The sequence below is a fragment of the Ranitomeya variabilis genome, chromosome 1 (assembly GCF_051348905.1).
Source record: "Ranitomeya variabilis isolate aRanVar5 chromosome 1, aRanVar5.hap1, whole genome shotgun sequence".
NCBI lineage: Eukaryota > Metazoa > Chordata > Amphibia > Anura > Dendrobatidae > Ranitomeya > Ranitomeya variabilis.
The window spans coordinates 894,012,895-894,026,549 of NC_135232.1; the positions used below are offsets into that span (position 1 = coordinate 894,012,895).

General features: G+C 46.8%; 1 protein-coding gene across 1 annotated transcript in view; it reads right to left on the reverse strand.

Annotated features, from left to right (window-relative positions):
- Nucleotides 1-13,349, reverse strand: part of LOC143788761 (bifunctional heparan sulfate N-deacetylase/N-sulfotransferase 3-like) — a 1,150,054-nt gene extending 1,136,705 nt beyond the window's left edge. Inside the window, exon 1 of the mRNA XM_077278642.1 lies at nt 13,244-13,349. The gene's annotated coding sequence lies outside the window, so the exon portion shown is untranslated. The remainder of the gene's footprint in view (nt 1-13,243) is intronic.
- Between the last annotated feature and the right edge of the window lie 306 nt (nt 13,350-13,655).

The following is a 13,655-nucleotide window of genomic DNA, read 5'->3' on the forward strand; positions in this document are numbered from 1 at the left end:
GGCGCCAAGGGGGTAGGAATGACGGCTGTGCTGCGTCACATTACAAAGGAAAGTCCCACCTCCGGGACAGTTTAACGGTGTGAAGAGACACATTTCATAAGTGTTAGGTTCAGCGTGTGCAAGGAGCACAACGAAAAGAGGCACCTTATCCTTGTGCAGCATTACTGCTGCACAAGGTGGCTCTTTCAGTAACAAATGCCTGGGGGGGACAGGTTCCCTTAAATTTAAGTAGTTGTGCCAGCGTGGCGGTCGCATGACACATTGCCGGATACACAGCAGGGGAGCAGCAGGCGTTACTGAACCCCACTAACACATTGGCGAGGTGTTTGGCTCTGTGCAAACAGCACTTCCAGGCAGCAAACAGCAGTGTTGGAGCCCAGGGACAGCAGGAGGAGCAGAGTGTAGGCCGAAGCCTGCACTGGAGGCATGTAAAAGTCTGTTAGTGTGCCAGGGTTGCGGTCGCATGACACATTGCCGGATACACAGCAGGGGAGCAGCTGACGTTACTGAACCCCAATAACATGGCAGCAAGAGTTAACTGTGCAGCCAGCACTTCCAGGCACCAACTAGCGGTGTTAGAGCCCAGGGACAGCAGGAGGAACAGATTGGAGGTATTGCCACACACACAGCTGGGAAACAGCTGACGTTACTGAACCCCAATAACAGGAGCGACTGTTGACTGTGCGGACAGCACTTCCAGGCACCAACTGGCGGTGTTAGAGCCCAGGGACAGCAGGAGGAGCAGATTGGAGGTATTGCCGCACACACAGCTGGGGAACAGCGGATGTTACTGAACCCCAATAACAGAGGAGCGACTGTTGACTGTGCGGACAGCACTTCCAGGCACCAACTGGCAGTGTTGGAGCCCAGGGACAGCAGGAGGAGCAGATTGGAGGTATTGCCGCACACACAGCTGGGGAACAGCTGACGTTACTGAACCCCAATAACAGAGGAGCGACTGTTGACTGTGCGGACAGCACTTCCAGGCACCAACTGGCAGTGTTGGAGCCCAGGGACAGCAGGAGGAGCAGGCTGGAGGTATTGCCGCAACACAGCAGGGGAGCAGCTGGCGTTGCTGAACCCCAATAACAGAGGAGCAACTGTTAACTGTGCAGACAGCACTTCTGGGCAGCAACTGGCGGTGTTGAAGCCCAGGGACAACAGGAGGAGCAGAGGAACACAGTGTAGGCCGAAGCCTGATTGGAGCAAGTCGAAAGGGAACCTTTAACCCCCCCCAAGGCGTTTGTAGCTGAAAGATCCATCTTGTGCAGCACTTAGGATGCAAAAGGAAAAGGTGGCTCTTTTAATTATGCTCCTTGCAAACACAGAACTAAACACTTATAAAATGTGTCCCCTGACACCGTGAGACCGTCCCGGAGGTGGGACTTTCCTTCGTAATGGGACACAGCACAGCCGTCATTCCTACCCCCTTGGTGCCGTGCGCCGCCTCCTCAGCGTTGTTTGATTCTGTCACGGAGCCTGCGCTGTTATGCCCATCTTCTGACATCATTTCGTGTCAGGCTGGCTGCGCCTGTGCGGCCGCTTTGCCCGAGATCCCTGTTATGACCCCGATGGCAGAGGGTCTCAGAAATAATTACTGAGTCTGCAAACACAAAAAACCAGCTCATAGGGCAGTGGTAACTGAGCTGACCATATATCTAATCCTAGCACCACAAATAGCAGCAGCCGGGGAATGTGCCTACGTTGGTTCTAGACGTCTCGCGCCAGCCGGAGAACTAACTAACCCTAGAAGGGAAAAGAAAGACCTTTCTTGCCTCCAGAGAAAAGACCCCAAAAGTTGGATACAAGCCCCCAACAAATAATAACGGTGAGGTAAGAGGAAAAGACAAACGTAAGAATGAGCTAGGTATTTAGCAAAGAGAGGCCCACTAGCTAATAGCAGAATATAGTAAGATGACTTATATGGTCAGCAAAAACCCTATCAAAAAATATCCACGCTGGATATTCAAGAACCCCCGAACCGTCTAACGGCCCGGGGGAGAACACCAGCCCCCTAGAGCTTCCAGCAAAGTCAGGAATCACATTTAGTACAAGCTGGACAAAAATAAGAGCCAAGCAAATAACCAAAAAACAAAGAAGCAGGACTTAGCTTAATTTTGCACGAACCAGGAACAGCAGACAGGAGCAAACAGAAAGGATCTGATTACAACGATGCCAGGCACCAGACTGAGAATTCAGGAAGTTTATATAGCAACACCCCTGGACTAACGACCCAGGTGGATGCCAAACAGAGGAAAGACAATCCCAGAGTCATATCACTAGTGACCACCAGAGGGAGCCAAAAAAGTCTAATTCACAACAGTACCCCCCCTTTAAGGAGGGGTCACCGAACCCTCACCAAGACCACCAGGGCGATCAGGATGAGCAGCGTGAAAGGCACAAACTAAATCGGCCGCATGCACATCAGAGGCAACCACCCAGGAATTATCCTCCTGACCATAGCCCTTCCACTTGACCAGATACTGAAGCCTCCGCCTGGAGAGACGAGAATCCAAGATCTTCTCCACCAGGTACTCCAACTCGCCCTCAACCAACACCTGTTATGACCCCAATGGCGAGGGTCTCAGAGGAACGTGGAAGTCTGCAGAATAGGATACAGAATATAAAAATCCAGCTCATAGGGCAGTGGTAACTGGGTTGACCATATATCTACTCCTAACGCCAACACTAGAAGTAGCCGGGGATCATTCCTACGTTGATTCTAGATGACACGCGCCAGCCGGAGAATCTAGCTACCCCTAGTAGAGGAAAACAAAGACCTTTCTTGCCTCCAGAGAAGGGGACCCCAAAGCTGAATAGAAGCCCCCCACAAATAATGACGGTGAGGTAAGAGGAAATGACAAACACAGAAATGAACCAGGTTTAGCACAGAGAGGCCCGCTTACTGATAGCAGAATAAAGAAAGGTAACTTATATGGTCAACAAAAACCCTATCAAAATCCACACTGGAAATTCAAGAACCCCCGAACCGTCTAACGGTCCGGGGGGAGAACACCAGCCCCCTAGAGCTTCCAGCAAAGGTCAAGATATAGATTTGGAACAAGCTGGACAAAAATACAAAACCAAAACAAATAGCAAAAAGCAAAAGGCAGACTTAGCTGATATAACTGGAACCAGGATCAGTAGACAAGAGCACAGCAGACTAGCTCTGATAACTACGTTGCCAGGCATTGAACTGAAGGTCCAGGGAGCTTATATAGCAACACCCCTAACTAACGACCCAGGTGCGGATAAAAGGAATGACAGAAAAACCAGAGTCAAAAAACTAGTAACCACTAGAGGGAGCAAAAAGCAAATTCACAACAACACCGGAGCAGGAGGCTCAACAGAAGGAACCACAGGTACAACGTACCGCCGCAACAAAGACCTATGGAACACGTTGTGAATGGCAAACGACACCGGAAGATCCAAGCGAAAGGACACAGGATTAAGGATTTCCAATATCTTGTAAGGACCGATGAAGCGAGGCTTAAATTTAGGAGAGGAGACCTTCATAGGAACAAATCGAGAAGACAGCCATACCAAATCCCCAACACGAAGTCGGGGACCCACACCGCGGCGGCGGTTGGCAAAACGCTGAGCCTTCTCCTGTGACAACTTTAAGTTGTCCACCACATGATTCCAGATCTGCTGCAACCTATCCACCACAGAATCTACCCCAGGACAGTCAGAAGGCTCCACATGTCCCGAGGAAAAACGAGGATGGAAACCAGAGTTGCAGAAAAATGGCGAAACCAAAGTAGCGGAACTAGCCCGATTATTAAGGGCAAACTCAGCCAATGGCAAGAAGGTCACCCAATCATCCTGATCTGCCGAAACAAAACACCTCAAATAAGCCTCCAGAGTCTGATTAGTTCGCTCCGTTTGTCCATTAGTCTGAAGATGAAAGGCAGACGAAAACGACAAATCAATGCCCATCCTAGCACAAAAGGATCGCCAGAACCTGGAAACAAACTGGGATCCTCTGTCAGACACAATATTCTCAGGAATGCCGTGTAAACGAACCACATTCTGAAAGAACACAGGAACCAGATCAGAAGAGGAAGGCAGCTTAGGCAAAGGCACCAAATGGACCATTTTAGAAAAGCGATCACATACCACCCAGATGACAGACATGCCCTGAGACACCGAGAGATCTGACATGAAATCCATGGAAATGTGTGTCCAAGGCCTCTTCGGGACAGGCAAGGGCAAGAGCAACTTGCTGGCACGAGAACAGCAAGGCTTAGCTCGAGCACAAGTCCCACAGGACTGCACAAATGACCGCACATCCCGTGACAAGGAAGGCCACCAAAAGGACCTAGCCACCAGATCTCTGGTGCCAAAAATTCCCTGATGCCCTGCCAACACCGAGGAATGAACCTCGGAAATGACTCTGCTGGTCCACTTATCAGGAACAAACAGTCTGTCAGGTGGACAAGAGTCAGGTCTACCAGCCTGAAATCTCTGCAACACACGTCGCAAATCAGGAGAAATGGCCGACAAGATAACTCCCTCTTTAAGAATACCAACTGGTTCTGCGACTCCAGGAGAGTCAGGCACAAAGCTCCTTGAAAGAGCATCAGCCTTCACATTCTTTGAACCTGGTAAATACGAGACCACAAAGTCAAAACGGGAGAAAAACAATGACCAGTGGGCCTGTCTAGGATTCAGGCGTTTAGCAGACTCGAGATACATCAAATTTTTGTGATCAGTCAAGACCACCACACGATGCTTAGCACCCTCGAGCCAATGACGCCACTCCTCAAATGCCCACTTCATGGCAAGCAACTCCCGATTGCCAACATCATAATTCCGCTCAGCAGGCGAAAACTTCCTAGAGAAGAAAGCACATGGTCTCATTACCGAGCAACCAGGGCCTCTCTGCGACAAAACGGCCCCTGCCCCAATCTCAGAAGCATCCACTTCGACCTGAAAGGGAAGTGAGACATCAGGCTGGCACAAAACAGGCGCCGAAGTAAACCGGCGCTTCAACTCTTGGAACGCCTCCACGGCTGCAGGAGCCCAGTTAGCAACATCAGAATCTTTCTTGGTCATATCCGTCAAAGGTTTAACATCGCTAGAAAAATTAGCGATAAAACGACGGTAGAAGTTAGCAAAACCCAAGAACTTCTGAAGACTCTTAACTGACGTGGGTTGAGTCCAATCATGAATAGCTCGGACCTTGACTGGGTCCATCTCCACAGCAGAAGGGGAAAAAATAAACCCCAAAAAGGGGACCTTCTGTACTCCAAAGAGACACTTTGAGCCCTTAACAAACAAAGCATTCTCACGCAAAACCTGAAACACCATCCTGACCTGCTCCACATGTGAGTCCCAATCTTCAGAGAAAACCAGAATATCATCCAGATAAACAATCATAAATTTATCCAAATACTTCCGGAAAATATCATGCATAAAGGACTGAAACACTGAGGGAGCATTAGAGAGCCCAAAAGGCATCACCAAGTACTCAAAATGACCTTCGGGCGTATTAAATGCTGTCTTCCATTCATCTCCTTGCTTAATGCGCACAAGGTTGTACGCACCACGAAGATCTATCTTGGTGAACCACTTGGCACCTTTAATCCGGGCAAACAAGTCCGACAACAGAGGCAAAGGATACTGAAATTTAACAGTGATTTTATTCAGAAGCCGATAGTCAATACAAGGTCTCAAAGATCCGTCCTTCTTGGCCACAAAAAAGAATCCCGCACCAAGAGGGGAAGAGGATGGACGGATATGCCCCTTCTCCAGAGACTCCTTGATATACGAACGCATTGCGGCATGCTCAGGTACAGACAGATTAAATAGTCTTCCCTTAGGAAATTTACTACCTGGAATCAAATCTATGGCGCAGTCACAGTCCCTATGAGGAGGCAGAGCACTGGACCTGGACTCGCTGAATACATCCTGATAATCAGACAAATACTCAGGAACTTCCGAAGGAGTAGAGGAAGCAATAGACACCGGCGGGGAATCAGCATGAATTCCCTGACAGCCCCAACTTGACACAGACATTGCCTTCCAATCCAAGACTGGATTGTGGGTCTGTAACCATGGCAGACCCAAAACGACCAAATCATGCATCTTATGCAGAACAAGAAAACGAATCACCTCCCGATGTTCAGGAGTCATGCACATGGTTACCTGCGTCCAAAACTGCGGTTTATTTTCCGCCAATGGCGTAGCATCAATACCTCTAAGAGGAATAGGATTTACCAACGGTTCAAGAACAACACCACAGCGCTTGGCAAATGACAGATCCATAAGACTCAGGGCAGCACCTGAATCCACAAACGCCATAACAGGGTAAGAAGACAATGAGCAAATTAAAGTCACAGACAAAATAAATTTAGGTTGCAAATTACCAATGGCGACAGGACTAACAACCCTTGTTAGGCGTTTAGAGCATGCTGATATAACATGTGTAGAATCACCACAGTAAAAACACAACCCATTCTGACGTCTATGATTTTTCCGCTCATTTCTAGTCTGAATTCTATCACATTGCATTAAATCAGGTGTTTGTTCAGACAACACCACCAGAGGATTAGCGGTTTTGCGCTCCCGCAAACGCCGGTCAATTTGAATAGCCAGCGCCATGGAATCATTCAGACTTGTAGGAATGGGGAAACCCACCATCACATTCTTAATGGCTTCAGAAAGGCCATTTCTGAAATTTGCGGCCAGAGCACACTCATTCCACTGAGTAAGCACGGACCATTTCCGAAATTTTTGGCAATACACTTCAGCTTCATCCTGGCCCTGAGTAATAGCCAGCAAGGATTTTTCTGCCTGAACTTCAAGATTGGGTTCCTCGTAAAGCAATCCGAGCGCCAGAAAAAACGCATCAATATTTGCCAATGCCGGATCTCCTGGCGCTAGCGAGAAAGCCCAATCCTGAGGGTCGCCCCGTAAAAAAGAGATAACAATTTTAACTTGCTGAGCTGAATCTCCAGATGAACGGGGTCTCAGAGATAGAAACAATTTACAATTATTCCTGAAATTCTTAAGCTTAAATCGGTCTCCAGAAAACAGTTCAGGAATAGGTATTTTAGGTTCAGACATTGGACTACTGGTAACAAAATCTTGTATGCCCTGCACACGAGCAGCAAGCTGGTCTACACTTGTAATCAAGGTCTGGACATTCATGTCTGCAGCAAGCACAAGCCACTCGGAGGTAAAGGGGAGGAAGAGAGGAAAAAAAAAAAAACTCAGAATTTCCTTTCTTATTATCCCACTTCTGCAATGCATTTAACATTCAATGTTGGCCTGGCATACTGTTATGACCCCAATGGCAGAGGGTCTCAGAAATAATTACTGAGTCTGCAAACACAAAAAACCAGCTCATAGGGCAGTGGTAACTGAGCTGACCATATATCTAATCCTAGCACCACAAATAGCAGCAGCCGGGGAACGTGCCTACCTTTGTTCTTGACGTCTCGCGCCAGCCGGAGAACTAACTAACCCTAGAAGGGAAAAGAAAGACCTTTCTTGCCTCCAGAGAAAAGACCCCAAAAGTTGGATACAAGCCCCCAACAAATAATAACGGTGAGGTAAGAGGAAAAGACAAACGTAAGAATGAGCTAGGTATTTAGCAAAGAGAGGCCCACTAGCTAATAGCAGAATATAGTAAGATGACTTATATGGTCAGCAAAAACCCTATCAAAAAATATCCACGCTGGATATTCAAGAACCCCCGAACCGTCTAACGGCCCGGGGGGAGAACACCAGCCCCCTAGAGCTTCCAGCAAAGTCAGGAATCACATTTAGTACAAGCTGGACAAAAATAAGAGCCAAGCAAATAACCAAAAAACAAAGAAGCAGGACTTAGCTTAATTTTGCACGAACCAGGAACAGCAGACAGGAGCAAACAGAAAGGATCTGATTACAACGATGCCAGGCACCAGACTGAGAATTCAGGAAGTTTATATAGCAACACCCCTGGACTAACGACCCAGGTGGATGCCAAACAGAGGAAAGACAATCCCAGAGTCATATCACTAGTGACCACCAGAGGGAGCCAAAAAAGTCTAATTCACAACAGATCCCGCCTCGCAGTGTTTTCTAATGTAATCCCACTGCGGGCCTGGGATCCATGGGCATGCGCAGTGCATATCCTCGCCTCTCACTCTCCTCCCTCCGGGCTAATGAATCCTGCACACCTAAATATCCCAGTCAGAGCTGCAATCAGCAGGGACACCTGCCCAGGATTGCAACCCAGGGACAACTGCATTACAACCAACAACCACCGGAGGGAACCCAAGAGCAGAATTCACAACAGTACCCCCCCCTTGAGGAGGGGTCACCGAACCCTCACCAGAGCCCCCAGGCCGATCAGGACGAGCCAGATGAAAGGCACGGACCAAATCAGCAGCATGGACATCAGAGGCAAAAAACCAAGAATTATCCTCCTGGCCATAACCCTTCCATTTAACAAGGTACTGAAGCCTCCGCCTCGAAAAGCGAGAATCCAAAATCTTCTCAACCACATACTCCAACTCCCCATCAACCAACACAGGGGCCGGAGGATCAACAGAGGGAACAACGGGCACCAAATATTTCCGCAATAAAGATCTATGGAAGACATTATGGATAGAAAAAGAAGCCGGAAGGGCCAAACGAAAAGACACCGGATTAATAATCTCAGAAATCCTATAAGGACCAATAAAGTGAGGCTTAAACTTAGGGGAAGAAACCTTCATAGGAACATGACGGGAAGACAACCAGACCAGATCCCCAACCCGAAGCCGGGAACCAACACACCGACGATGGTTAGCAAAACATTGAGCCTCCTCCTGAGACAATACCAAATTGTCCACCACATGAGCCCAAATCTGCTGCAACCTGTCAACCACAGAATCCACACCAGGACAGTCAGAAGGCTCAACCTGCCCCAAAGAAAAACGAGGATGAAAACCAAAATTACAAAAGAAGGGCGAAACCAAGGTAGCCGAACTAGCCCGATTATTAAGGGCAAACTCGGCCAATGGCAAGAAAGCCACCCAATCATCCTGATCAGCAGACACAAAGCTTCTCAGATAAGTTTCTAAAGTCTGATTAGTTAGCTCGGTCTGGCCATTTGTCTGAGGATGAAATGCGGAAGAAAAAGACAAATCAATGCCCAGCTTAGCACAAAAGGCCCGCCAAAACCGAGAAACAAACTGGAAACCTCTGTCAGACACAATATTCTCCGGAATACCATGCAAACGAACCACATGCTGGAAAAACAACGGAACCAAATCAGAAGAGCAAGGCAATGGCACCAAATGGACCATCTTAGAGAACCGGTCACAAACAACCCAGATGACAGACATCTTCTGGGAAACCGGAAGATCAGAAATAAAATCCATAGAAATATGCGTCCAGGGCCTCTCAGGGACCGGCAAAGACAAAAGCAACCCACTAGCACGGGAACAACAAGGCTTGGCCCGCGCACAAGTCCCACAGGACTGCACAAAAGAACGCACATCACGTGACAAAGAAGGCCACCAAAAGGACCTACCAACCAAATCTCTGGTACCAAAAATACCAGGATGGCCAGCCAACACAGAACAATGAACCTCAGAAATCACTCTACTAGTCCATCTATCAGGAACAAACAGTTTCCCCACTGGACAGCGGTCAGGTTTGTCAGCCTGAAATTCCTGAAGAACCTGTCGTAAACCAGGGGAGATGGCAGAAAGGACCACCCCTTCTTTCAGAATGCCGACCGGTTCAAGTACCTCAGGAGAATCAGACCAAAAACTCCTAGAGAGGGCATCAGCCTTAATATTCTTAGAACCTGGAAGATACGAGACCACAAAATCAAAACGGGAAAAAAACAAGGACCATCGAGCCTGTCTAGGATTCAGCCGCCTGGCAGACTCGAGGTAAATCAGATTTTTATGATCGGTCAAGACCACAATACGGTGCTTAGCTCCCTCGAGCCAATGTCGCCACTCCTCAAACGCCTACTTCATAGCCAACAACTCCCGATTGCCGACATCAGAATTGTGTTCAGCGGGCGAAAACTTACGGGAAAAGAAGGCACACGGTTTCATCAAGGAGCCCACAGGATCCCTCTGAGACAAAACGGCCCCTGCCCCAATCTCAGAAGCGTCAACCTCAACCTGAAACGGAAGAGAAACATCCAGTTGACGTAACACCGGGGCAGAAGTAAATCGGCGTTTAAGCTCCTGAAGGCAGAGACAGCCGCAGAGGACCAATTCGTCACATCAGCGCCTTTCTTCGTCAAATCGGTCAGGGGTTTAACCACACTGGAGAAGTTAGCAATGAAACGGCGATAAAAATTAGCAAAGCCCAAAAATTTCTGAAGGCTCTTCACAGATGTGGGTTGAATCCAATCATGAATGGCCTGAACCTTAACCGGATCCATCTCTATAGATGATGGAGAAAAAATGAAGCCCAAAAAAGAAACCGTCTGCACTCCAAAGAGACACTTAGACCCCTTCACAAACAAAGCATTATCACGAAGGATCTGAAATACCATCCTGACCTGTTTCACATGAGACTCCCAATCATCGGAAAAAATTAAAATGTCATCCAAATATACAATCATGAATTTATCAAGATAAGTCCGGAAGATATCGTGCATGAAGGACTGAAAAACAGATGGAGCATTAGAGAGCCCGAATGGCATCACAAGGTATTCAAAATGGCCTTCGGGCGTATTAAACGCAGTTTTCCATTCATCACCCTGCTTAATATGAACAAGATTATATGCCCCCGAAGGTCAATCTTCGTAAACCAACTAGCCCCCTTAATCATAGCAAACAAATCGGAAAGCAAATCTCTATCTCAACTGGCCCTCAGTCAGAACACAGCGTCCTATGCCTAACTGAATTCACAGCAGAGTGAGCCCGAAATGGCGGCAGTGTTTTTTATAGGGCATCATGACATCATTTCAGCAGCCAATCACAGCCTTGCCAGTAGTTACATGCCCACCATGCTGAACAGGATGTGCCCACACCACTTGTAATCATTCCTCGATACTTGCGGTATCGGAACGCTCAACACTACTCATGGCTGTACTACCTCAAATGGGTGCTTCTACTCAATACTGAGCAAAGGGTCTGAATACTTATGACCATGTGACATTTCAGTTTTTCTTTTTTAATAAACTTGCTTAAATTTCTACATTTATGTTTTCTTTCAGTTAAGATGGGTTGCAGAGTGTACATTAATGAGAAAAAAATAAACTTTTTTGAATTTACCAAATTTATACTGCCATCTCACTGCGCCCTTAAACAGAGCAGTCACAAAATGTTGCACTTAACAAATGTATAAATATATACAGTACAGACCAAAAGTTTGGACACACCTTTTCATTTAAAGATTTTTATGAATTTTAATGACAATGAAAACTGTAAATTCTCACTGAAGGCATCAAAACAATGAATTAACACATGTGGAATTATATACATAACAAAAAAGTGTGAAACAACTGAAATTATGTCTTATATTATAGGTTCTTCAAAGTAGCCACCTTTTGCATTGATGACTGCTTTGCATACTTTTGGCATTCTCTTGATGAGCTTCAATAGGTACTCACCGGGTATGGTCTTCCAACAATCTTGAAGGAGTTCCCAGAGATGCTTAGCACTTGTTGGCCCTTCTGCCTTCACTCTGCGGTCCAGCTCACCTCAAACCATCTCGATTGGGTTCAGGTCGGGTTACTGTGGAGGCCAGGTCATCTGGCGTAGCACCCCATCACTCTCCTTCTTGGTCAAATAGCCCTTAAACAGCCTGGAGGTGGGTTTGGGGTCATTGTCCTGTTGAAAAATAAATGATGGTCCAACTAAACGCAAACCGGATGGAATAGCATGCCGCTGCAAGATGCTGTGGTAGCCATGCTGGTTCAGTATGCCTTCAATTTTGAATAAATCCCCAACAGTGTCACCAGCAAACCACGCCCACACCATCACACCTCCTCCTCCATGCTTCACGGTGGGAACCAAGCATGTAGAGTCCATCTGTTCACCTTTTCTGCGTCGCACAAAGACACGGTGGTTGGAACCACAGATCTCAAATTTTGACTCATCAGACCAAAGCACAGATTTCCACTGGTCTATTGTCCATTCCTTGCGTTCTTTAGCCCAAACAAGTCTCTTGTGCTTGTTTCCTGTCCTTAGCAGTGGTTTCCTAGCAGCTATTTTACCATGAAGGCCTGCTGCACAAAGTCTCCTCTTAACAGTTGTTGTAGAGATGTGTCTGCTGCTAGAACTCTGTGTAGCATTGACCTGGTCTCTTATCTGAGCTGATGTTAACCTGCAATTTCTGAGGCTGGTGACTCGGATAAGCTTATCCTCAGAAGCAGAGGTGACTCTTGGTCTTCCTTTCCTGGGGCGGTCCTCATGTGAGCCAGTTTCTTTGTAGCGCTTGATGGTTTTTGCCACTGCACTTGGGGACACTTTCAAAGTTTTCCCAATTTTTCGGACTGACTGACCTTCATTTCTTAAAGTAATGATGGCCACTTGTTTTTCTTTACTTAGCTGCTTTTTCTTGCCATAATAAAAATTCTAACAGTCTATTCAGTAGGACTATCAGCTGTGTATCCACCAAACTTCTGCACAACACAACTTATGGTCCCAGCCCCATTTATAAGGCAAGAAATCGCACTTATTAAACCTGACAGGGCACACCTGTGAAGTGAAAACCATTCCCGGTGACTACCTCTTGAAGCTCATCAAGAGAATGCCAAGAGTGTGCAAAGCAGTCATCAAAGCCAAAAGTGGCTACATTGAAGAACCTAGAATATAAGACATAATTTCAGTTGTTTCACACATTTTTTGTTAAGTATATAATTCCTCATGTGTTAATTCATAGTTCTGATGCCTTCAGTGTAAATGTACAATTTTCATAGTCATGAAAATACAGAAAAATCTTTAAATGAGAAGGTGCGTCCAAACTTTTGGTCTGTACTGTATATCTATTTATATTGTAGTTATTCAGTCTTTCTCGTAGGCATTAGGTCTTAGGTAGTGTTCACACAGGCAAAACAGGCTTGGTCCAAACAGGTGCAGATTTTATTTTCACAGGTTGTACAGCAACAAAACAAAATTATAAGCATAAATCCCAAGCCTTGTCCAGGCACTAACTAAACAGAGCAGACCTGGCTACTCATACACGGCTGAGCTAGCCCATGTTCAATCAAACAGAATAGCTATTATCCATAGAAAACACTGATACATGTGGCCTGTGTTTTTAATCATTATTGCTTATGTCAGTGTGGGCTCACCTGAACAGATTGGAGTCCTTTCTCCCGGAGCAGACTTCATACACAGAAGAGGCATGATCTCACCAGTTGCAGTATCCCCTTCATCCCGAGCTCCAGCATATTCCAGCACTAAACAGAAGTGTCCAATTCTTGACACAGTTCATACAAGACAGGCTGCAGCTTACTTATGGTTCTCTGCAGCTCTCATAAATATATTTTTTATCACAGTCTCCAATCAGAGAGAGAGACTCTGGTTTATCTCTCTCCCAGCTACAGCTCACATTTTGGCTAGACATTCACCAGAAGCACCCTCAACACTTCATTCGGGAGACTGACATACCTCAGGAGACTGACACTCCATGAAACTGTCTCCTGCATCTTAGAGAAACCCTGCAGGTGCACCAAACAAGACCCCTCAGAGCTGGGATTGAAC